Source organism: Amaranthus tricolor, chromosome 2 (assembly GCF_026212465.1).
Source record: "Amaranthus tricolor cultivar Red isolate AtriRed21 chromosome 2, ASM2621246v1, whole genome shotgun sequence".
NCBI lineage: Eukaryota > Viridiplantae > Streptophyta > Magnoliopsida > Caryophyllales > Amaranthaceae > Amaranthus > Amaranthus tricolor.
Window position 1 is genome coordinate 21,793,316 of NC_080048.1, and position 27,676 is coordinate 21,820,991.

The window sequence follows — 27,676 nt, forward strand, 5'->3', positions numbered from 1 at the left end:
AGGTCCTTACTAAAGTAATAGGATTTTATTACCAATCGTTAGATCGCCCGTCTACTGATGTACATAATTATGTAAGAACATGTAAAAAATATTTAGCAGAACTCTATGATTTTTACGCTAGTGTATATAACCCGAAACGCGATATGTCTAGGCGTGCTAGCGTTTCGGCACGTCCCTCTTACTATAATTCGGTAATAGCTAACATAATGACTCAAGATGATAGTTTTGTAGGATCATCTTCTTCTTCCTCGACCTCATATTTAGAACTAGATAGTTATCTTAAACACCACTTTGAAATAGACCAAAGTATCTATGATATTTTGGAGTGGTGGAAAGAAAAATCTGTTAAATTTCCCATTTTATCGAGAATTGCAAAGGATAACCTTGCAATTCCCGCGTCAACAATTGCGTCGGAGTCTGCTTTTAGTGCAGGTAGAAGAGTTTTGGACGAAAAGCGATCTCGTCTTGCTCCACATAGTATTCAAATATGTGTTTGCAAGAAAGATTGGAATCAAGCGGAGATTCGAACACAAGGACTAAGGAATGATGATGATCAAGACGACGATGATGATCCATGGATGATGATGGATACATCTGCATCATCGTCAGGAGGAGAGTCAGCGGAAGCATCTAATCAACCACATGATGATGACGAAGACGAATAGGATTAATCCGACAAACGACAACGATAAATCAACATTCAACAACTATAAATAAAAGGTATGACAAAGAACTACGTGGGCTTTGATTCCTTCGGGATACGTAGGCAGCTTAGTATTCATTTGGGTACTAGGTTCAAGTCCATTTTCTCCCTCTTTTTTTATTAATCATCTTTATCGACATTATCATTGATTCGTTTCTTATTAATTTATTTTCTTCATTCTTTTTAGTAAATATTTCAATAACGATGACAACTTGACATGAAATGAATTTCGCTAATAATCAAGTAATCATCAAAGGTACGTCCGCGATATTATAGTATTTTTTTATTATATAAATATTTAAAGAAAAAATAAAAATGGAACCGATGGTCCGACCCGCCCGTCCCGTGAGTTGGAACCGCCGGAACCGCCTCATGAACCGCCAAGCAACCGTTTGGAACCGCCCGGAACCGGAACTGGAACCGGAACCGTTCGCGACAGGTTCCAAATGGAACCGGAACCGGGTGGAACCGGAACCGGATAGAACCGGAACGGAACCGGACCAACCCAGACCGTGGCCATGCCTATTCGCACGTAATTTCAAGCATATGACTATTGTTTTTAATTCTAACCGTTTCAAAACAATAATAGATACCAGTTAGTATTGTGTTCCAAGTGTCTATCCAAACAAAGGAAGTTTGAACTTATTTAAGCGAGTAAGTGCCAAAAAATACTTAGAAAACCATAAAACCGAAACTTAACACGTAATTTCAATCATATTTCTATTGTTTTCAATTCTCATCATTTCTAAACAATAATTTTGGTTAATTAGTATTATGTTCTAAATTTCATGCCAAACAAACCAAGTTTGATATATTTAAGAGAATAATTACCATAAAAAGATTAAAAGCTTAAAAAATTAACTTTTATATAATTTCAACCATATGACTATTGTTTTCGATTCCACCCAATTCAAAAAAGTTATATATTTTAATTAGTGTTTTGTGCCAAGTTTTATACCAGCAAACCAAGTTTCAACTACTTTAAGCAAGTAAGCGCAAAAAAATGTTTAAAAAACCTTAAAAACTCAACTTCGCACGTAATTTCAAACATATAACTATTTTTTTCAATTCAAACCATTCCAAGTTTCATGCAAAACATTACATGTTTGAACTATTTCGCACGTAATTTCAAACATATGACTAATTTTTCCAATTTTAACAACTTCAAAACAACAATATATACCAAATAGTGTTGCGTGCAAAGTTTCATGCCAAAGAGACCATGTTTTAACTACTTTAAAGGAGTAAGTGCTAAAAAAATACTTAAAAGAACTTTATAAACGTAACTTCACACGTAATTAGTTTTGCGTTCCAACTTTAATGCCAAACAAACCAAGTTTGAACTATTTTAAGCGAGTAAATGCCAAAAAAAAGGTTAAAAACCTTAAAAATACCACTTTGCACGTAATTTCAACCTTAGGACTATTGTTTTCAATTCTAACCATTTCAAAAAAATTATATATGTTAATGAGTGTTGTGTGCCAAGTTTCATGCCAAACAAACCAAAATTCGAACGACTTTAAGCGAGTAACTTACAATGCAAGCTTTAAAAACTATAAAAACGCAACTTCGCCCGAAATTTCAAACATATGATTATTTTTAAAAATTTTGACAACGTAAAAACAACAATATAAACCATATAGTGTTGTGTGCAAAGTTTCATGCCAAACAAACCATATTGAACTACTTTAATGGAGTAAGTGCCAAAAAATGCTTAAAAAAACCTTATAACCGCAACTTCGCACGAAATTTCAAGCATATAACTATTATTTTCAAATCTAATGATTTAAAAAACTATAATACATGTTATTTAGTGTTGTGTTCCAACTTTTATGCCAAACAAACCATGTTTGAACTATTTTAAGCGAGTACATACCAAAAAAGGTTAAAAACCTTAAAAACGCAATTTTGCACGTAATTTCAACCTTAGGACTATTGTTTTCAAATCTAACCATTTCAAAAAAATTATATATGTATCGAGTGTTGTGTGCCATATTTCACTCCAAACAAAACAAATTTGAACTACTTTAAGCGAGTAAGTTCCAAAAAAAAGCTCAAAAAACCACTAAAACACAACTTCGCACAAAATTTCAAGCATATGACTACTGTTTTCAAAGCTATAATACATGTTAATTAGATTTGTGTTCAACCTTTCATGTCAAACAAACCAAGTTTAAATTATTTAAAGGGAAAAAGTGCCAAAAACAGCTTAAAAACCCATAAAAACGCAACTTCGCACGTAATTTCAAGCATATGACTATTGTTTTCAAATCTAATGATTTAAAAAACTATAATACATGTTATTTAGTGTTGTCTTAGAACTTTCATGCCAAACAAACCAAGTTTGAACTATTTTAAGCGAGTACATACCAAAAAAAGGTTAAAAACCTTTAAAACGCAATTTTGCACGTAATTTCATCCTTAGGACTATTGTTTTCAAATCTAACCATTTCAAAAAAATTATATATGTATCGAGTGTTGTGTGCCATAGTTCATTCCAAACAAACCAAAGTTGAACTACTTTAAGCGAGTAAGTTCCAAAAAAAAGCTTAAAAGACAACTAAAACACAACTTCGCACAAAATTTCAAGCATATGACTACTGTTTTCAAATCTAATGATTTCAAAGCTATAATACATATTAATTAGAGTTGTGTTCAACCTTTCATGCCAAACAAACCAAGTTTAAACTATTTGAAGGGAAAAAGTGCCAAAAACAGCTTAAAAACCCATAAAAACGCAACTTCGCACGTAATTTCAAGCATATGACTATTGTTTTTAATTCTTACCGTTTCAAAACAATAATATATACTAGTTAGTATTGTGTTCCAAGTTTCTATCCAAACAAATGAAGTTTGAACTAATTTAAGCGAGTAAGTGCCAAAAAATACTTAAAAAACCTTAAAACCGAAACTTAGCACGTAATTTTGAAGCATATATCTATTGTTTTCAATTCTTATCATTTCTAAACAAGAATTTTTGTTAATTAGTATTGTGTTCTAAATTTCAATCCAAACAAACCAAGTTTGATCTATTTAAGAGAATAATTAAAAAGGTTAAAAACCTTAAAAATTTAACTTTTATATAATTTCAACCATATAACTATTGTTTTCGATTATACCCAATTCAAAAAATTTATATATATTAATTAGTGTTGTGTGCCAAGTATTATACCAAGCAAACCAAGTTTGAACTACTTTAAGCAAGTAAGTGCAAAAAAATGTTTAAAAAACCTTAAAAACTCAACTTCGTACGAAATTTCACACATATAACTATTTTTTTCTATTCAAACCATTCCAAGTTTCATGCAAAACAATACAAGTTTGAACTATTCCGCACGTAATTTCAAACATATGACTAATTTTTTCAATTTTAACAACTTCAAAACAACAATATATACCAAATAGTGTTGCGTGCAAAGTTTCATGCCAAAGAGACCATGTTTTAACTACTTTAAAGGACTAAGTGCTAAAAATATTCTTAAAAGAACTTTATAAACGCAACTTCGCACGTAAGTAAATTTGTGTTCCAACTTTCATGCCAAAGAAACCAAGTTTTACTATTTTAAGCGAGTAAATGCCAAAAAAAGGTTAAAAACCTTAAAAATACCACTTTGCACGTAATTTAAACCTTAGGACTATTGTTTTCAATTCTAACCATTTTAAAAAAACTATATATGTTAATGAGTGTTGGGTGCCAAGTTTCATGCCAAACAAACCAAAATTTGAACTACTTTAAGCGAGTAAGTTATAATACAAGCTTAAAAACCTTAAAAACGCAACTTCGCACGAAATTTCCAACATATGATTATTTTTTAAAATTTTGACAATGTAAAAACAACAATATAAACCATATAATGTTGTGTGCCAAGTTTCATGCCAAACAAACCATTTTGAACTACTTTAATGTAGTAAGTGCCAAAAAATGCTTAAAAAAACCTTATAACCGCAACTTCGCACTAATTTTCAAGCATATAACTATTATTTTAAAATCTAATGATTTAAAAAACTATAATACATGTTATTTAGTGTTGTGTTCCAACTTTCATGCCAAACAAACCATGTTTGAACTATTTTAAGCGAGTACATACCAAAAAAAGGTTAAAAACCTTAAAAACGCAATTTTGCACGTAATTTCAACCTTAGGACTATTGTTTTCAAATCTAACCATTTCAAAAAAATTATATATATTATCGAGTGTTGTGTGCCATAGTTCATTCCAAACAAACCAAAGTTGAACTACTTTAAGCGAGTAAGTTCCAAAAAAAAGCTTAAAAGACCACTAAAACACAACTTCGCACAAAATTTCAAGCATATGACTACTGTTTTCAAATCTAATGATTTCAAAGCTATAATACATATTAATTAGAGTTGTGTTCAACCTTTCATGCCAAACAAACCAAGTTTAAACTATTTGAAGGGAAAAAGTGCCAAAAACAGCTTAAAAACCCATAAAAACGCAACTACGCACGTAATTTCAAGCATATGACTATTGTTTTTAATTCTTACCGTTTCAAAACAATAATATATACTAGTTAGTATTGTGTTCCAAGTGTCTATCCAAACAAATGAAGTTTGAACTAATTTAATTGAGTAAGTGCCAAAAAATGCTTAAAAAACCTTAAAACCGAAACTTAGCACGTAATTTTGAAGCATATTTCTATTGTTTTCAATTCTTATCATTTCTAAACAAGAATTTTTGTTAATTAGTATTGTGTTCTAAATTTCAATCCAAACAAACCAAGTTTGATCTATTTAAGAGAATAATTAAAAAGGTTAAAAACCTTAAAAATTTAACTTTTATATAATTTCAACCATATAACTATTGTTTTCGATTATACCCAATTCAAAAAATTTATATATATTAATTAGTGTTGTGTGCCAAGTATTATACCAAGCAAACCAAGTTTGAACTACTTTAAGCAAGTAAGTGCAAAAAAATGTTTAAAAAACCTTAAAAACTCAACTTCGTACGAAATTTCACACATATAACTATTTTTTTCTATTCAAACCATTCCAAGTTTCATGCAAAACAATACAAGTTTGAACTATTCCGCACGTAATTTCAAACATATGACTAATTTTTTCAATTTTAACAACTTCAAAACAACAATATATACCAAATAGTGTTGCGTGCAAAGTTTCATGCCAAAGAGACCATGTTTTAACTACTTTAAAGGACTAAGTGCCAAAAAAATGCTTAAAAGAACTTTATAAACGCAACTTCGCACGTAAGTAAATTTGTGTTCCAACTTTCATGCCAAAGAAACCAAGTTTAACTATTTTAAGCGAGTAAATGCCAAAAAAAGGTTAAAAACCTTAAAAATACCACTTTGCACGTAATTTAAACCTTAGGACTATTGTTTTCAATTCTAACCATTTTAAAAAAAACTATATATGTTAATGAGTGTTGGGTGCCAAGTTTCATGCCAAACAAACCAAAATTTGAACTACTTTAAGTGAGTAAGTTATAATACAAGCTTAAAAAACCTTAAAAACGCAACTTCGCACGAAATTTCAAACATATGATTATTTTTTAAAATTTTGACAATGTAAAAACAATAATATAAACCATATAATGTTGTGTGCCAAGTTTCATGCCAAACAAACCATTTTGAACTACTTTAATGTAGTAAGTGCCAAAAAATGCTTAAAAAAACCTTATAACCGCAACTTCGCACTAATTTTCAAGCATATAACTATTATTTTAAAATCTAATGATTTAAAAAACTATAATACATGTTATTTAGTGTTGTGTTCCAACTTTCATGCCAAACAAACCATGTTTGAACTATTTTAAGCGAGTACATACCAAAAAAAGGTTAAAAACCTTAAAAACGCAATTTTGCACGTAATTTCAACCTTAGGACTATTGTTTTCAAATCTAACCATTTCAAAAAAATTATATATGTATCGAGTGTTGTGCGCCATATTTCATTCCAAACAAAACAAATTTGAACTACTTTAAGCGAGTAAGTTCCAAAAAAAAGCTCAAAAAACCACTAAAACACAACTTCGCACAAAATTTCAAGCATATGACTACTGTTTTCAAATCTAATGATTTCAAAGCTATAATACATGTTAATTAGAGTTGTGTTCAACCTTTCATGCCAAACAAACCAAGTTTAAACTATGTGAAGGGAAAAAGTGCCAAAAACAGCTTAAAAACCCATAAAAACGCAACTTCGCACGTAATTTCAAGCATATGACTATTGTTTTTAATTCTTACCGTTTCAAAACAATAATATATACTAGTTAGTATTGTGTTCCAAGTTTCTATCCAAACAAATGAAGTTTGAACTAATTTAAGCGAGTAAGTGCCAAAAAATACTTAAAAAACCTTAAAACCGAAACTTAGCACGTAATTTTGAAGCATATATCTATTGTTTTCAATTCTTATCATTTCTAAACAAGAATTTTTGTTAATTAGTATTGTGTTCTAAATTTCAATCCAAACAAACCAAGTTTGATCTATTTAAGAGAATAATTAAAAAGGTTAAAAACCTTAAAAATTTAACTTTTATATAATTTCAACCATATAACTATTGTTTTCGATTATACCCAATTCAAAAAATTTATATATATTAATTAGTGTTGTGTGCCAAGTATTATACCAAGCAAACCAAGTTTGAACTACTTTAAGCAAGTAAGTGCAAAAAAATGTTTAAAAAACCTTAAAAACTCAACTTCGTACGAAATTTCACACATATAACTATTTTTTTCTATTCAAACCATTCCAAGTTTCATGCAAAACAATACAAGTTTGAACTATTCCGCACGTAATTTCAAACATATGACTAATTTTTTCAATTTTAACAACTTCAAAACAACAATATATACCAAATAGTGTTGCGTGCAAAGTTTCATGCCAAAGAGACCATGTTTTAACTACTTTAAAGGACTAAGTGCTAAAAATATTCTTAAAAGAACTTTATAAACGCAACTTCGCACGTAAGTAAATTTGTGTTCCAACTTTCATGCCAAAGAAACCAAGTTTTACTATTTTAAGCGAGTAAATGCCAAAAAAAGGTTAAAAACCTTAAAAATACCACTTTGCACGTAATTTAAACCTTAGGACTATTGTTTTCAATTCTAACCATTTTAAAAAAACTATATATGTTAATGAGTGTTGGGTGCCAAGTTTCATGCCAAACAAACCAAAATTTGAACTACTTTAAGCGAGTAAGTTATAATACAAGCTTAAAAACCTTAAAAACGCAACTTCGCACGAAATTTCCAACATATGATTATTTTTTAAAATTTTGACAATGTAAAAACAACAATATAAACCATATAATGTTGTGTGCCAAGTTTCATGCCAAACAAACCATTTTGAACTACTTTAATGTAGTAAGTGCCAAAAAATGCTTAAAAAAACCTTATAACCGCAACTTCGCACTAATTTTCAAGCATATAACTATTATTTTAAAATCTAATGATTTAAAAAACTATAATACATGTTATTTAGTGTTGTGTTCCAACTTTCATGCCAAACAAACCATGTTTGAACTATTTTAAGCGAGTACATACCAAAAAAAGGTTAAAAACCTTAAAAACGCAATTTTGCACGTAATTTCAACCTTAGGACTATTGTTTTCAAATCTAACCATTTCAAAAAAATTATATATGTATCGAGTGTTGTGCGCCATATTTCATTCCAAACAAAACAAATTTGAACTACTTTAAGCGAGTAAGTTCCAAAAAAAAGCTCAAAAAACCACTAAAACACAACTTCGCACAAAATTTCAAGCATATGACTACTGTTTTCAAATCTAATGATTTCAAAGCTATAATACATGTTAATTAGAGTTGTGTTCAACCTTTCATGCCAAACAAACCAAGTTTAAACTATTTGAAGGGAAAAAGTGCCAAAAACAGCTTAAAAACCCATAAAAACGCAACTTCGCACGTAATTTCAAGCATATGACTATTGTTTTTAATTCTTACCGTTTCAAAACAATAATATATACTAGTTAGTATTGTGTTCCAAGTTTCTATCCAAACAAATGAAGTTTGAACTAATTTAAGCGAGTAAGTGCCAAAAAATACTTAAAAAACCTTAAAACCGAAACTTAGCACGTAATTTTGAAGCATATATCTATTGTTTTCAATTCTTATCATTTCTAAACAAGAATTTTTGTTAATTAGTATTGTGTTCTAAATTTCAATCCAAACAAACCAAGTTTGATCTATTTAAGAGAATAATTAAAAAGGTTAAAAACCTTAAAAATTTAACTTTTATATAATTTCAACCATATAACTATTGTTTTCGATTATACCCAATTCAAAAAATTTATATATATTAATTAGTGTTGTGTGCCAAGTATTATACCAAGCAAACCAAGTTTGAACTACTTTAAGCAAGTAAGTGCAAAAAAATGTTTAAAAAACCTTAAAAACTCAACTTCGTACGAAATTTCACACATATAACTATTTTTTTTCTATTCAAACCATTCCAAGTTTCATGCAAAACAATACAAGTTTGAACTATTCCGCACGTAATTTCAAACATATGACTAATTTTTTCAATTTTAACAACTTCAAAACAACAATATATACCAAATAGTGTTGCGTGCAAAGTTTCATGCCAAAGAGACCATGTTTTAACTACTTTAAAGGACTAAGTGCTAAAAATATTCTTAAAAGAACTTTATAAACGCAACTTCGCACGTAAGTAAATTTGTGTTCCAACTTTCATGCCAAAGAAACCAAGTTTTACTATTTTAAGCGAGTAAATGCCAAAAAAAGGTTAAAAACCTTAAAAATACCACTTTGCACGTAATTTAAACCTTAGGACTATTGTTTTCAATTCTAACCATTTTAAAAAAACTATATATGTTAATGAGTGTTGGGTGCCAAGTTTCATGCCAAACAAACCAAAATTTGAACTACTTTAAGCGAGTAAGTTATAATACAAGCTTAAAAACCTTAAAAACGCAACTTCGCACGAAATTTCCAACATATGATTATTTTTTAAAATTTTGACAATGTAAAAACAACAATATAAACCATATAATGTTGTGTGCCAAGTTTCATGCCAAACAAACCATTTTGAACTACTTTAATGTAGTAAGTGCCAAAAAATGCTTAAAAAAACCTTATAACCGCAACTTCGCACTAATTTTCAAGCATATAACTATTATTTTAAAATCTAATGATTTAAAAAACTATAATACATGTTATTTAGTGTTGTGTTCCAACTTTCATGCCAAACAAACCATGTTTGAACTATTTTAAGCGAGTACATACCAAAAAAAGGTTAAAAACCTTAAAAACGCAATTTTGCACGTAATTTCAACCTTAGGACTATTGTTTTCAAATCTAACCATTTCAAAAAAATTATATATATTATCGAGTGTTGTGTGCCATAGTTCATTCCAAACAAACCAAAGTTGAACTACTTTAAGCGAGTAAGTTCCAAAAAAAAGCTTAAAAGACCACTAAAACACAACTTCGCACAAAATTTCAAGCATATGACTACTGTTTTCAAATCTAATGATTTCAAAGCTATAATACATATTAATTAGAGTTGTGTTCAACCTTTCATGCCAAACAAACCAAGTTTAAACTATTTGAAGGGAAAAAGTGCCAAAAACAGCTTAAAAACCCATAAAAACGCAACTACGCACGTAATTTCAAGCATATGACTATTGTTTTTAATTCTTACCGTTTCAAAACAATAATATATACTAGTTAGTATTGTGTTCCAAGTGTCTATCCAAACAAATGAAGTTTGAACTAATTTAATTGAGTAAGTGCCAAAAAATGCTTAAAAAACCTTAAAACCGAAACTTAGCACGTAATTTTGAAGCATATTTCTATTGTTTTCAATTCTTATCATTTCTAAACAAGAATTTTTGTTAATTAGTATTGTGTTCTAAATTTCAATCCAAACAAACCAAGTTTGATCTATTTAAGAGAATAATTAAAAAGGTTAAAAACCTTAAAAATTTAACTTTTATATAATTTCAACCATATAACTATTGTTTTCGATTATACCCAATTCAAAAAATTTATATATATTAATTAGTGTTGTGTGCCAAGTATTATACCAAGCAAACCAAGTTTGAACTACTTTAAGCAAGTAAGTGCAAAAAAATGTTTAAAAAACCTTAAAAACTCAACTTCGTACGAAATTTCACACATATAACTATTTTTTTCTATTCAAACCATTCCAAGTTTCATGCAAAACAATACAAGTTTGAACTATTCCGCACGTAATTTCAAACATATGACTAATTTTTTCAATTTTAACAACTTCAAAACAACAATATATACCAAATAGTGTTGCGTGCAAAGTTTCATGCCAAAGAGACCATGTTTTAACTACTTTAAAGGACTAAGTGCCAAAAAAATACTTAAAAGAACTTTATAAACGCAACTTCGCACGTAAGTAAATTTGTGTTCCAACTTTCATGCCAAAGAAACCAAGTTTAACTATTTTAAGCGAGTAAATGCCAAAAAAAGGTTAAAAACCTTAAAAATACCACTTTGCACGTAATTTAAACCTTAGGACTATTGTTTTCAATTCTAACCATTTTAAAAAAAACTATATATGTTAATGAGTGTTGGGTGCCAAGTTTCATGCCAAACAAACCAAAATTTGAACTACTTTAAGTGAGTAAGTTATAATACAAGCTTAAAAAACCTTAAAAACGCAACTTCGCACGAAATTTCAAACATATGATTATTTTTTAAAATTTTGACAATGTAAAAACAATAATATAAACCATATAATGTTGTGTGCCAAGTTTCATGCCAAACAAACCATTTTGAACTACTTTAATGTAGTAAGTGCCAAAAAATGCTTAAAAAAACCTTATAACCGCAACTTCGCACTAATTTTCAAGCATATAACTATTATTTTAAAATCTAATGATTTAAAAAACTATAATACATGTTATTTAGTGTTGTGTTCCAACTTTCATGCCAAACAAACCATGTTTGAACTATTTTAAGCGAGTACATACCAAAAAAAGGTTAAAAACCTTAAAAACGCAATTTTGCACGTAATTTCAACCTTAGGACTATTGTTTTCAAATCTAACCATTTCAAAAAAATTATATATGTATCGAGTGTTGTGCGCCATATTTCATTCCAAACAAAACAAATTTGAACTACTTTAAGCGAGTAAGTTCCAAAAAAAAGCTCAAAAAACCACTAAAACACAACTTCGCACAAAATTTCAAGCATATGACTACTGTTTTCAAATCTAATGATTTCAAAGCTATAATACATGTTAATTAGAGTTGTGTTCAACCTTTCATGCCAAACAAACCAAGTTTAAACTATTTGAAGGGAAAAAGTGCCAAAAACAGCTTAAAAACCCATAAAAACGCAACTTCGCACGTAATTTCAAGCATATGACTATTGTTTTTAATTCTTACCGTTTCAAAACAATAATATATACTAGTTAGTATTGTGTTCCAAGTTTCTATCCAAACAAATGAAGTTTGAACTAATTTAAGCGAGTAAGTGCCAAAAAATACTTAAAAAACCTTAAAACCGAAACTTAGCACGTAATTTTGAAGCATATATCTATTGTTTTCAATTCTTATCATTTCTAAACAAGAATTTTTGTTAATTAGTATTGTGTTCTAAATTTCAATCCAAACAAACCAAGTTTGATCTATTTAAGAGAATAATTAAAAAGGTTAAAAACCTTAAAAAGTTAACTTTTATATAATTTCAACCATATAACTATTGTTTTCGATTATACCCAATTCAAAAAATTTATATATATTAATTAGTGTTGTGTGCCAAGTATTATACCAAGCAAACCAAGTTTGAACTACTTTAAGCAAGTAAGTGCAAAAAAATGTTTAAAAAACCTTAAAAACTCAACTTCGTACGAAATTTCACACATATAACTATTTTTTTCTATTCAAACCATTCCAAGTTTCATGCAAAACAATACAAGTTTGAACTATTCCGCACGTAATTTCAAACATATGACTAATTTTTTCAATTTTAACAACTTCAAAACAACAATATATACCAAATAGTGTTGCGTGCAAAGTTTCATGCCAAAGAGACCTTGTTTTAACTACTTTAAAGGACTAAGTGCTAAAAATATTCTTAAAAGAACTTTATAAACGCAACTTCGCACGTAAGTAAATTTGTGTTCCAACTTTCATGCCAAAGAAACCAAGTTTTACTATTTTAAGCGAGTAAATGCCAAAAAAAGGTTAAAAACCTTAAAAATACCACTTTGCACGTAATTTAAACCTTAGGACTATTGTTTTCAATTCTAACCATTTTAAAAAAACTATATATGTTAATGAGTGTTGGGTGCCAAGTTTCATGCCAAACAAACCAAAATTTGAACTACTTTAAGCGAGTAAGTTATAATACAAGCTTAAAAACCTTAAAAACGCAACTTCGCACGAAATTTCCAACATATGATTATTTTTTAAAATTTTGACAATGTAAAAACAACAATATAAACCATATAATGTTGTGTGCCAAGTTTCATGCCAAACAAACCATTTTGAACTACTTTAATGTAGTAAGTGCCAAAAAATGCTTAAAAAAACCTTATAACCGCAACTTCGCACTAATTTTCAAGCATATAACTATTATTTTAAAATCTAATGATTTAAAAAACTATAATACATGTTATTTAGTGTTGTGTTCCAACTTTCATGCCAAACAAACCATGTTTGAACTATTTTAAGCGAGTACATACCAAAAAAAGGTTAAAAACCTTAAAAACGCAATTTTGCACGTAATTTCAACCTTAGGACTATTGTTTTCAAATCTAACCATTTCAAAAAAATTATATATATTATCGAGTGTTGTGTGCCATAGTTCATTCCAAACAAACCAAAGTTGAACTACTTTAAGCGAGTAAGTTCCAAAAAAAAGCTTAAAAGACCACTAAAACACAACTTCGCACAAAATTTCAAGCATATGACTACTGTTTTCAAATCTAATGATTTCAAAGCTATAATACATATTAATTAGAGTTGTGTTCAACCTTTCATGCCAAACAAACCAAGTTTAAACTATTTGAAGGGAAAAAGTGCCAAAAACAGCTTAAAAACCCATAAAAACGCAACTACGCACGTAATTTCAAGCATATGACTATTGTTTTTAATTCTTACCGTTTCAAAACAATAATATATACTAGTTAGTATTGTGTTCCAAGTGTCTATCCAAACAAATGAAGTTTGAACTAATTTAATTGAGTAAGTGCCAAAAAATGCTTAAAAAACCTTAAAACCGAAACTTAGCACGTAATTTTGAAGCATATTTCTATTGTTTTCAATTCTTATCATTTCTAAACAAGAATTTTTGTTAATTAGTATTGTGTTCTAAATTTCAATCCAAACAAACCAAGTTTGATCTATTAAAGAGAATAATTAAAAAGGTTAAAAACCTTAAAAATTTAACTTTTATATAATTTCAACCATATAACTATTGTTTTCGATTATACCCAATTCAAAAAATTTATATATATTAATTAGTGTTGTGTGCCAAGTATTATACCAAGCAAACCAAGTTTGAACTACTTTAAGCAAGTAAGTGCAAAAAAATGTTTAAAAAACCTTAAAAACTCAACTTCGTACGAAATTTCACACATATAACTATTTTTTTCTATTCAAACCATTCCAAGTTTCATGCAAAACAACACAAGTTTGAACTATTCCGCACGTAATTTCAAACATATGACTAATTTTTTCAATTTTAACAACTTCAAAACAACAATATATACCAAATAGTGTTGCGTGCAAAGTTTCATGCCAAAGAGACCATGTTTTAACTACTTTAAAGGACTAAGTGCCAAAAAAATGCTTAAAAGAACTTTATAAACGCAACTTCGCACGTAAGTAAATTTGTGTTCCAACTTTCATGCCAAAGAAACCAAGTTTAACTATTTTAAGCGAGTAAATGCCAAAAAAAGGTTAAAAACCTTAAAAATACCACTTTGCACGTAATTTAAACCTTAGGACTATTGTTTTCAATTCTAACCATTTTAAAAAAAACTATATATGTTAATGAGTTTTGGGTGCCAAGTTTCATGCCAAACAAACCAAAATTTGAACTACTTTAAGTGAGTAAGTTATAATACAAGCTTAAAAAACCTTAAAAAAGCAACTTCGCACGAAATTTCAAACATATGATTATTTTTTAAAATTTTGACAATGTAAAAACAATAATATAAACCATATAATGTTGTGTGCCAAGTTTCATGCCAAACAAACCATTTTGAACTACTTTAATGTAGTAAGTGCCAAAAAATGCTTAAAAAAACCTTATAACCGCAACTTCGCACTAATTTTCAAGCATATAACTATTATTTTAAAATCTAATGATTTAAAAAACTATAATACATGTTATTTAGTGTTGTGTTCCAACTTTCATGCCAAACAAACCATGTTTGAACTATTTTAAGCGAGTACATACCAAAAAAAGGTTAAAAACCTTAAAAACGCAATTTTGCACGTAATTTCAACCTTAGGACTATTGTTTTCAAATCTAACCATTTCAAAAAAATTATATATGTATCGAGTGTTGTGCGCCATATTTCATTCCAAACAAAACAAATTTGAACTACTTTAAGCGAGTAAGTTCCAAAAAAAAGCTCAAAAAACCACTAAAACACAACTTCGCACAAAATTTCAAGCATATGACTACTGTTTTCAAATCTAATGATTTCAAAGCTATAATACATGTTAATTAGATTTGTGTTCAACCTTTCATGCCAAACAAACCAAGTTTAAATTATTTAAAGGGAAAAAGTGCCAAAAACAACTTAAAAACCCATAAAAACGCAACTTCGCACGTAATTTCAAGAATATGACTATTGTTTTCAAATCTAATGATTTAAAAAACTATAATACATGTTATTTAGTGTTGTGTTAAAACTTTCATGCCAAACAAACCATGTTTGAACTATTTTAAGCGAGTACATACCAAAAAAAGGTTAAAAACCTTAAAAACGCAATTTTGCACGTAATTTCAACCTTAGGACTATTGTTTTCAAATCTAACCATTTCAAAAAAATTATATATGTATCGAGTGTTGTGTGCCATATTTCATTCCAAACAAAACAAATTTGAACTACTTTAAGCGAGTAAGTTCCAAAAAAAAGCTCAAAAAACCACTAAAACACAACTTCGCACAGAATTTCAAGCATATGACTACTGTTTTCATATCTAATGATTTCAAAGCTATAATACATGTTAATTAGATTTGTGTTCAACCTTTCATGCCAAACAAACCAAGTTTAAATTATTTAAAGGGAAAAAGTGCAAAAAACAGCTTAAAAACCCATAAAAACGCAACTTCGCACGTAATTTCAAGCATATGACTATTGTTTTCAAATCTAATGATTTAAAAAACTATAATACATGTTATTTAGTGTTGTGTTAAAACTTATATGCCAAACAAACCATGTTTGAACTATTTTAAGCGAGTACATACCAAAAAAAGGTTAAAAACCTTAAAAACGCAATTTTGCACGTAATTTCAACCTTAGGACTATTGTTTTCAAATCCAACCATTTCAAAAAATTATATATGTATCGAGTGTTGTGTGCCATATTTCATTCCAAACAAAACAAATTTGAACTACTTTAAGCGAGTAAGTTCCAAAAAAAAGCTCAAAAAACCACTAAAACACAACTTCGCACAAAATTTCAAGCATATGACTACTGTTTTCATATCTAATGATTTCAAAGCTATAATACATGTTAATTAGATTTGTGTTCAACCTTTCAAGCCAAACAAACCAAGTTTAAATTATTTAAATGGAAAAAGTGCCAAAAACAGCATAAAAACCCATAAAAACGCAACTTCGCACGTAATTTCAAGCATATGACTATTGTTTTCAAATCTAATGATTTAAAAAACTATAATACATGTTATTTAGTGTTGTCTTAAAACTTTCATGCCAAACAAACCATGTTTGAACTATTTTAAGCGAGTACATACCAAAAAAAGGTTAAAAACCTTAAAAACGCAATTTTGCACGTAATTTCAACCTTAGGACTATTGTTTTCAAATCTAACCATTTCAAAAAAATTATATATGTATCGAGTGTTGTGTGCCATAGTTCATTCCAAACAAACCAAATTTGAACTACTTTAAGCGAGTAAGTTTCAAAAAAAAGCTTAAAAAACCACTAAAACACAACTTCGCACAAAATTTCAAGCATATGACTACTGTTTTCAAATCTAATGATTTCAAAGCTATAATACATGTTAATTAGAGTTGTGTTCAACCTTTCTTGCCAAACAAACCAAGTTTAAACTATTTGAAGGGAAAAAGTGCCAAAAACAGCTTAAAAACCCATAAAAACGCAACTTCGCACGTAATTTCAAGCATATGACTATTGTTTTTAATTCTTACCGTTTCAAAACAATAATATATACTAGTTAGTATTGTGTTCCAAGTGTCTATCCAAACAAATGATGTTTGAACTAATTTAAGCGAGTAAGTGCCAAAAAATGCTTAAAAAACCTTAAAACCGAAACTTAGCACGTAATTTTGAAGCATATTTCTATTGTTTTCCATTCTTATCATTTCTAAACAAGAATTTTTGTTAATTAGTATTGTGTTCTAAATTTCAATCCAAACAAACCAAGTTTGATCTATTTAAGAGAATAATTAAAAAGGTTAAAAACCTTAAAAATTTAACTTTTATATAATTTCAACCATATAACTATTGTTTTCGATTATACCCAATTCAAAAAATTTATATATATTAATTAGTGTTGTGTGCCAAGTATTATACCAAGCAAACCAAGTTTGAACTACTTTAAGCAAGTAAGTGCAAAAAAATGTTTAAAAAACCTTAAAAACTCAACTTCGTACGAAATTTCACACATATAACTATTTTTTTCTATTCAAACCATTCCAAGTTTCATGCAAAACAATACAAGTTTGAACTATTCCGCACGTAATTTCAAACATATGACTAATTTTTTCAATTTTAACAACTTCAAAACAACAATATATACCAAATAGTGTTGCGTGCAAAGTTTCATGCCAAAGAGACCTTGTTTTAACTACTTTAAAGGACTAAGTGCTAAAAATATTCTTAAAAGAACTTTATAAACGCAACTTCGCACGTAAGTAAATTTGTGTTCCAACTTTCATGCCAAAGAAACCAAGTTTTACTATTTTAAGCGAGTAAATGCCAAAAAAAGGTTAAAAACCTTAAAAATACCACTTTGCACGTAATTTAAACCTTAGGACTATTGTTTTCAATTCTAACCATTTTAAAAAAACTATATATGTTAATGAGTGTTGGGTGCCAAGTTTCATGCCAAACAAACCAAAATTTGAACTACTTTAAGCGAGTAAGTTATAATACAAGCTTAAAAACCTTAAAAACGCAACTTCGCACGAAATTTCCAACATATGATTATTTTTTAAAATTTTGACAATGTAAAAACAACAATATAAACCATATAATGTTGTGTGCCAAGTTTCATGCCAAACAAACCATTTTGAACTACTTTAATGTAGTAAGTGCCAAAAAATGCTTAAAAAAACCTTATAACCGCAACTTCGCACTTATTTTCAAGCATATAACTATTATTTTAAAATCTAATGATTTAAAAAACTATAATACATGTTATTTAGTGTTGTGTTCCAACTTTCATGCCAAACAAACCATGTTTGAACTATTTTAAGCGAGTACATACCAAAAAAAGGTTAAAAACCTTAAAAACGCAATTTTGCACGTAATTTCAACCTTAGGACTATTGTTTTCAAATCTAACCATTTCAAAAAAATTATATATGTATCGAGTGTTGTGCGCCATATTTCATTCCAAACAAAACAAATTTGAACTACTTTAAGCGAGTAAGTTCCAAAAAAAGCTCAAAAAACCACTAAAACACAACTTCGCACAAAATTTCAAGCATATGACTACTGTTTTCAAATCTAATGATTTCAAAGCTATAATACATGTTAATTAGATTTGAGTTCAACCTTTCATGCCAAACAAACCAAGTTTAAATTATTTAAAGGGAAAAAGTGCCAAAAACAACTTAAAAACCCATAAAAACGCAACTTTGCACGTAATTTCAAGCATATGACTATTGTTTTCAAATCTAATGGTTTAAAAAACTATAATACATGTTATTTAGTGTTGTGTTAAAACTTTCATGCCAAACAAACCATGTTTGAACTATTTTAAGCGAGTACATACCAAAAAAAGGATAAAAACCTTAAAAACGCAATTTTGCACGTAATTTCAACCTTAGGACTATTGTTTTCAAATCTAACCATTTCAAAAAAATTATATATGTATCGAGTGTTGTGTGCCATATTTCATTCCAAACAAAACAAATTTGAACTACTTTAAGCGAGTAAGTTCCAAAAAAAAGCTCAAAAAACCACTAAAACACAACTTCGCACAAAATTTCAAGCATATGACTACTGTTTTCATATCTAATGATTTCAAAGCTATAATACATGTTAATTAGATTTGTGTTCAAACTTTCATGCCAAAGAAACCAAGTTTAAATTATTTAAAGGGAAAAAGTGCCAAAAACAGCTTAAAAACCCATAAAAACGCAACTTCGCACGTAAGTTCAAGCATATGACTATTGTTTTCAAATCTAATGATTTAAAAAACTATAATACATGTTATTTAGTGTTGTGTTAAAACTTTCATGCCAAACAAACCATGTTTGAACTATTTTAAGCGAGTACATACCAAAAAAAGGTTAAAAACCTTAAAAACGCAATTTTGCACGTAATTTCAACCTTAGGACTATTGTTTTCAAATCTAACCATTTCAAAAAAATTATATATGTATCGAGTGTTGTGTGCCATATTTCATTCCAAACAAAACAAATTTGAACTACTTTAAGCGAGTAAGTTCCAAAAAAAAGCTCAAAAAACCACTAAAACACAACTTCGCACAAAATTTCAAGCATATGACTACTGTTTTCATATCTAATGATTTCAAAGCTATAATACATGTTAATTAGATTTGTGTTCAACCTTTCAAGCCAAACAAACCAAGTTTAAATTATTTAAAGGGAAAAAGTGCCAAAAACAGCTTAAAAACCCATAAAAACGCAACTTCGCACGTAATTTCAAGCATATGACTATTGTTTTCAAATCTAATGATTTAAAAAACTATAATACATGTTATTTAGTGTTGTGTTAAAACTTTCATGCCAAACAAACCATGTTTGAACTATTTTAAGCGAGTACATACCAAAAAAAGGTTAAAAACCTTAAAAACGCAATTTTGCACGTAATTTCAACCTTAGGACTATTGTTTTCAAATCTAACCATTTCAAAAAAATTATATATGTATCGAGTGTTGTGTGCCATATTTCATTCCAAACAAAACAAATTTGAACTACTTTAAGCGAGTAAGTTCCAAAAAAAAGCTCAAAAAACCACTAAAACACAACTTCGCACAAAATTTCAAGCATATGACTACTGTTTTCATATCTAATGATTTCAAAGCTATAATACATGTTAATTAGATTTGTGTTCAACCTTTCAAGCCAAACAAACCAAGTTTAAATTATTTAAAGGGAAAAAGTGCCAAAAACAGCTTAAAAACCCATAAAAACGCAACTTCGCACGTAATTTCAAGCATATGACTATTGTTTTCAAATCTAATGATTTAAAAAACTATAATACATGTTATTTAGTGTTGTCTTAAAACTTTCATGCCAAACAAACCATGTTTGAACTATTTTAAGCGAGTACATACCAAAAAAAGGTTAAAAACCTTAAAAACGCAATTTTGCACGTAATTTCAACCTTAGGACTATTGTTTTCAAATCTAACCATTTCAAAAAAATTATATATGTATCGAGTGTTGTGTGCCATAGTTCATTCCAAACAAACCAAATTTGAACTACTTTAAGCGAGTAAGTTCCAAAAAAAAGCTTAAAAAACCACTAAAACACAACTTCGCACAAAATTTCAAGCATATGACTACTGTTTTCAAATCTAATGATTTCAAAGCTATAATACATGTTAATTAGAGTTGTGTTCAACCTTTCTTGCCAAAAAAACCAAGTTTAAACTATTTGAAGGGAAAAAGTGCCAAAAACAGCTTAAAAACCCATAAAAACGCAACTTCGCACGTAATTTCAAGCATATGACTATTGTTTTTAATTATTACCGTTTCAAAACAATAATATATACTAGTTAGTATTGTGTTCCAAGTGTCTATCCAAACAAATGAAGTTTGAACTAATTTAAGCGAGTAAGTGCCAAAAAATGCTTAAAAAACCTTAAAATCGAAACTTAGCACGTAATTTTGAAGCATATTTCTATTGTTTTCAATTCTTATCATTTCTAAACAAGAATTTTTGTTAATTAGTATTGTGTTCTAAATTTCAATCCAAACAAACCAAGTTTGATCTATTTAAGAGAATAATTAAAAAGGTTAAAAACCTTAAAAATTTAACTTTTATATAATTTCAACCATATAACTATTGTTTTCGATATACCCAATTCAAAAAATTTATATATATTAATTAGTGTTGTGTGCCAAGTATTATACCAAGCAAACCAAGTTTGAACTACTTTAAGCAAGTAAGTGCAAAAATATGTTTAAAAAACCTTAAAAACTCAACTTCATAGGAAATTTCACACATATAACTATTTTTTTCTATTCAAACCATTCCAAGTTTCATGCAAAACAATACAAGTTTGAACTATTCCGCACGTAATTTCAAACATATGACTAATTTTTTCAATTTTAACAACTTCAAAACAACAATATATACCAAATAGTGTTGCGTGCAAAGTTTCATGCCAAAGAGACCATGTTTTAACTACTTTAAAGGACTAAGTGCTAAAAAAATGCTTAAAAGAACTTTTTAAACGCAACTTCGCACGTAAGTAAATTTGTGTTCCAACTTTCATGCCAAAGAAACCAAGTTTAACTATTTTAAGCGAGTAAATGCCAAAAAAAGGTTAAAAACCATTAAAATACCACTTTGCACGTAATTTAAACCTTAGGACTATTGTTTTCAATTCTAACCATTTTAAAAAAACTATATATGTTAATGAGTGTTGGGTGCCAAGTTTCATGCCAAACAAACCAAAATTTGAACTACTTTAAGCGAGTAAGTTATAATACAAGCTTAAAAAACCTTAAAAACGCAACTTCGCACGAAATTTAAAACATATGATTATTTTTTAAAATTTTGACAATGTAAAAACAACAATATAAACCATATAATGTTGTGTGCCAAGTTTCATGCCAAACAAACCATTTTGAACTACTTTAATGTAGTAAGTGCCAAAAAATGCTTAAAAAAACCTTATAACCGCAACTTCGCACTAATTTTCAAGCATATAACTATTATTTTAAAATCTAATGATTTAAAAAACTATAATACATGTTATTTAGTGTTGTGTTCCAACTTTCATGCCAAACAAACCATGTTTGAACTATTTTAAGCGAGTACATACCAAAAAAAGGTTAAAAACCTTAAAAACGCAATTTTGCACGTAATTTCAACCTTAGGTCTATTGTTTTCAAATCTAACCATTTCAAAAAAATTATATATGTATCGAGTGTTGTGCGCCATATTTCATTCCAAACAAAACAAATTTGAACTACTTTAAGCGAGTAAGTTCCAAAAAAAAGCTCAAAAAACCACTAAAACACAACTTCGCACAAAATTTCAAGCATATGACTACTGTTTTCAAATCTAATGATTTCAAAGCTATAATACATATTAATTAGATTTGTGTTCAACCTTTCATGCCAAACAAACCAAGTTTAAATTATTTAAAGGGAAAAAGTGCCAAAAACAACTTAAAAACCCATAAAAACGCAACTTCGCACGTAATTTCAAGCATATGATTATTGTTTTCAAATCTAATGATTTAAAAAACTATAATACATGTTATTTAGTGTTGTTTTAAAACTTTAATGCGAAACAAACCATGTTTGAACTATTTTAAGCGAGTACATACCAAAAAAAGGTGAAAAACCTTAAAAACGCAATTTTGCACGTAATTTCAACCTTAGGACTATTGTTTTCAAATCTAACCATTTCAAAAAAATTATATATGTATCGAGTGTTGTGCGCCATATTTCATTCCAAACAAAACAAATTTGAACTACTTTAAGCGAGTAAGTTCCAAAAAAAAGCTCAAAAAACCACTAAAACACAACTTCGCACAAAATTTCAAGCATATGACTACTGTTTTCATATCTAATGATTTCAAAGCTATAATACATGTTAATTAGATTTGTGTTCAACCTTTCATGCCAAAGAAACCAAGTTTAAATTATTTAAAGGGAAAAAGTGCCAAAAACAGCTTAAAAACCCATAAAAACGCAACTTCGCACGTAATTTCAAGCATATGACTATTGTTTTCAAATCTAATGATTTAAAAAACTATAATACTTGTTATTTAGTGTTGTGTTAAAACTTTCATGCCAAACAAACCATGTTTGAACTATTTTAAGCGAGTACATACCAAAAAACGGTTAAAAACCTTAAAAACGCAATTTTGCACGTAATTTCAACCTTAGGACTATTGTTTTCAAATCTAACCATTTCAAAAAAATTATATATGTATCGAGTGTTGTGTGCCATATTTCATTCCAAACAAAACAAATTTGAACTACTTTAAGCGAGTAAGTTCCAAAAAAAACATCAAAAAACCACTAAAACACAACTTCGCACAAAATTTCAAGCATATGACTACTGTTTTCAAATCTAATGATTTCAAAGCTATAATACTTGTTAATTAGAGTTGTGTTCAACCTTTCATGCCAAACAAACCAAGTTTAAACTATTTGAAGGGAAAAAGTGCCAAAAACAGCTTAAAAACCCATAAAAACGCAACTTCGCACGTAATTTCAAGCATATGACTATTGTTTTTAATTCTTACCGTTTCAAAACAATAATATATACTAGTTAGTATTCTGTTCCAAGTGTCTATCCAAACAAATGAAGTTTGAACTAATTTAAGCGAGTAAGTGCCAAAAAATGCTTAAAAAACCTTAAAACCGAAACTTAGCACGTAATTTTGAAGCATATTTATATTGTTTTCAATTCTTATCATTTCTAAAGAAGAATTTTTGTTAATTAGTATTGTGTTCTAAATTTCAATCCAAACAAACCAAGTTTGATCTATTTAAGAGAATAATTAAAAAGGTTAAAAACCTTAAAAATTTAACTTTTATATAATTTCAACCATATAACTATTGTTTTCGATATACCCAATTCAAAAAATTTATATATATTAATTAGTGTTGTGTGCCAAGTATTATACCAAGCAAACCAAGTTTGAACTACTTTAAGCAAGTAAGTGCAAAAAAATGTTTAAAAAACCTTAAAAACTCAACTTCGTACGAAATTTCACACATATAACTATTTTTTTCTATTCAAACCATTCCAAGTTTCATGCAAAACAATACAAGTTTGAACTATTCCGCACGTAATTTCAAACATATGACTAATTTTTTTCAATTTTAACAACTTCAAAACAACAATATATACCAAATAGTGTTGCGTGCAAAGTTTCATGCCAAAGAGACCATGTTTTAACTACTTTAAAGGACTAAGTGCTAAAAAAATGCTTAAAAGAACTTTATAAACGCAACTTCGCACGTAAGTAAATTTGTGTTCCAACTTTCATGCCAAAGAAACCAAGTTTAACTATTTTAAGCGAGTAAATGCCAAAAAAAGGTTAAAAACCTTAAAAATACCACTTTGCACGTAATTTAAACCTTAGGACTATTGTTTTCAATTCTAACCATTTTAAAATAACTATATATGTTAATGAGTGTTGGGTGCCAAGTTTCATGCCAAACAAACCAAAATTTGAACTACTTTAAGCGAGTAAGTTATAATACAAGCTTAAAAAACCTTAAAAACGCAACTTCGCACGAAATTTCAAACATATGATTATTTTTTAAAATTTTGACAATGTAAAAACAACAATATAAACCATATAATGTTGTGTGCCAAGTTTCATGCCAAACAAACCATTTTGAACTACTTTAATGTAGTAAGTGCCAAAAAATGCTTAAAAAAACCTTATAACCGCAACTTCGCACTAATTTTCAAGCATATAACTATTATTTTAAAATCTAATGATTTAAAAAACTATAATACATGTTATTTAGTGTTGTGTTCCAACTTTCATGCCAAATAAACCATGTTTGAACTATTTTAAGCGAGTACATACCAAAAAAAGGTTAAAAACCTTAAAAACGCAATTTTGCACGTAATTTCAACCTTAGGACTATTGTTTTCAAATCTAACCATTTCAAAAAAATTATATATGTATCGAGTGTTGTGTGCCATATTTCATTCCAAACAAAACAAATTTGAACTACTTTAAGCGAGTAAGTTCCAAAAAAAAGCTCAAAAAACCACTAAAACACAACTTCGCACAAAATTTCAAGCATATGACTACTGTTTTCATATCTAATGATTTCAAAGCTATAATACATGTTAATTAGATTTGTGTTCAACCTTTCAAGCCAAACAAACCAAGTTTAAATTATTTAAAGGGAAAAAGTGCCAAAAACAGCTTAAAAACCCATAAAAACGCAACTTCGCACGTAATTTCAAGCATATGACTATTGTTTTCAAATCTAATGATTTAAAAAACTATAATACATGTTATTTAGTGTTGTCTTAAAACTTTCATGCCAAACAAACCATGTTTGAACTATTTTAAGCGAGTACATACCAAAAAAAGGTTAAAAACCTTAAAAACGCAATTTTGCACGTAATTTCAACCTTAGGACTATTGTTTTCAAATCTAACCATTTCAAAAAAATTATATATGTATCGAGTGTTGTGTGCCATAGTTCATTCCAAACAAACCAAATTTGAACTACTTTAAGCGAGTAAGTTCCAAAAAAAAGCTTAAAAAACCACTAAAACACAACTTCGCACAAAATTTCAAGCATATGACTACTGTTTTCAAATCTAATGATTTCAAAGCTATAATACATGTTAATTAGAGTTGTGTTCAACCTTTCTTGCCAAAAAAACCAAGTTTAAACTATTTGAAGGGAAAAAGTGCCAAAAACAGCTTAAAAACCCATAAAAACGCAACTTCGCACGTAATTTCAAGCATATGACTATTGTTTTTAATTATTACCGTTTCAAAACAATAATATATACTAGTTAGTATTGTGTTCCAAGTGTCTATCCAAACAAATGAAGTTTGAACTAATTTAAGCGAGTAAGTGCCAAAAAATGCTTAAAAAACCTTAAAATCGAAACTTAGCACGTAATTTTGAAGCATATTTCTATTGTTTTCAATTCTTATCATTTCTAAACAAGAATTTTTGTTAATTAGTATTGTGTTCTAAATTTCAATCCAAACAAACCAAGTTTGATCTATTTAAGAGAATAATTAAAAAGGTTAAAAACCTTAAAAATTTAACTTTTATATAATTTCAACCATATAACTATTGTTTTCGATATACCCAATTCAAAAAATTTATATATATTAATTAGTGTTGTGTGCCAAGTATTATACCAAGCAAACCAAGTTTGAACTACTTTAAGCAAGTAAGTGCAAAAATATGTTTAAAAAACCTTAAAAACTCAACTTCATAGGAAATTTCACACATATAACTATTTTTTTCTATTCAAACCATTCCAAGTTTCATGCAAAACAATACAAGTTTGAACTATTCCGCACGTAATTTCAAACATATGACTAATTTTTTCAATTTTAACAACTTCAAAACAACAATATATACCAAATAGTGTTGCGTGCAAAGTTTCATGCCAAAGAGACCATGTTTTAACTACTTTAAAGGACTAAGTGCTAAAAAAATGCTTAAAAGAACTTTTTAAACGCAACTTCGCACGTAAGTAAATTTGTGTTCCAACTTTCATGCCAAAGAAACCAAGTTTAACTATTTTAAGCGAGTAAATGCCAAAAAAAGGTTAAAAACCATTAAAATACCACTTTGCACGTAATTTAAACCTTAGGACTATTGTTTTCAATTCTAACCATTTTAAAAAAACTATATATGTTAATGAGTGTTGGGTGCCAAGTTTCATGCCAAACAAACCAAAATTTGAACTACTTTAAGCGAGTAAGTTATAATACAAGCTTAAAAAACCTTAAAAACGCAACTTCGCACGAAATTTAAAACATATGATTATTTTTTAAAATTTTGACAATGTAAAAACAACAATATAAACCATATAATGTTGTGTGCCAAGTTTCATGCCAAACAAACCATTTTGAACTACTTTAATGTAGTAAGTGCCAAAAAATGCTTAAAAAAACCTTATAACCGCAACTTCGCACTAATTTTCAAGCATATAACTATTATTTTAAAATCTAATGATTTAAAAAACTATAATACATGTTATTTAGTGTTGTGTTCCAACTTTCATGCCAAACAAACCATGTTTGAACTATTTTAAGCGAGTACATACCAAAAAAAGGTTAAAAACCTTAAAAACGCAATTTTGCACGTAATTTCAACCTTAGGTCTATTGTTTTCAAATCTAACCATTTCAAAAAAATTATATATGTATCGAGTGTTGTGCGCCATATTTCATTCCAAACAAAACAAATTTGAACTACTTTAAGCGAGTAAGTTCCAAAAAAAAGCTCAAAAAACCACTAAAACACAACTTCGCACAAAATTTCAAGCATATGACTACTGTTTTCAAATCTAATGATTTCAAAGCTATAATACATATTAATTAGATTTGTGTTCAACCTTTCATGCCAAACAAACCAAGTTTAAATTATTTAAAGGGAAAAAGTGCCAAAAACAACTTAAAAACCCATAAAAACGCAACTTCGCACGTAATTTCAAGCATATGATTATTGTTTTCAAATCTAATGATTTAAAAAACTATAATACATGTTATTTAGTGTTGTTTTAAAACTTTAATGCGAAACAAACCATGTTTGAACTATTTTAAGCGAGTACATACCAAAAAAAGGTGAAAAACCTTAAAAACGCAATTTTGCACGTAATTTCAACCTTAGGACTATTGTTTTCAAATCTAACCATTTCAAA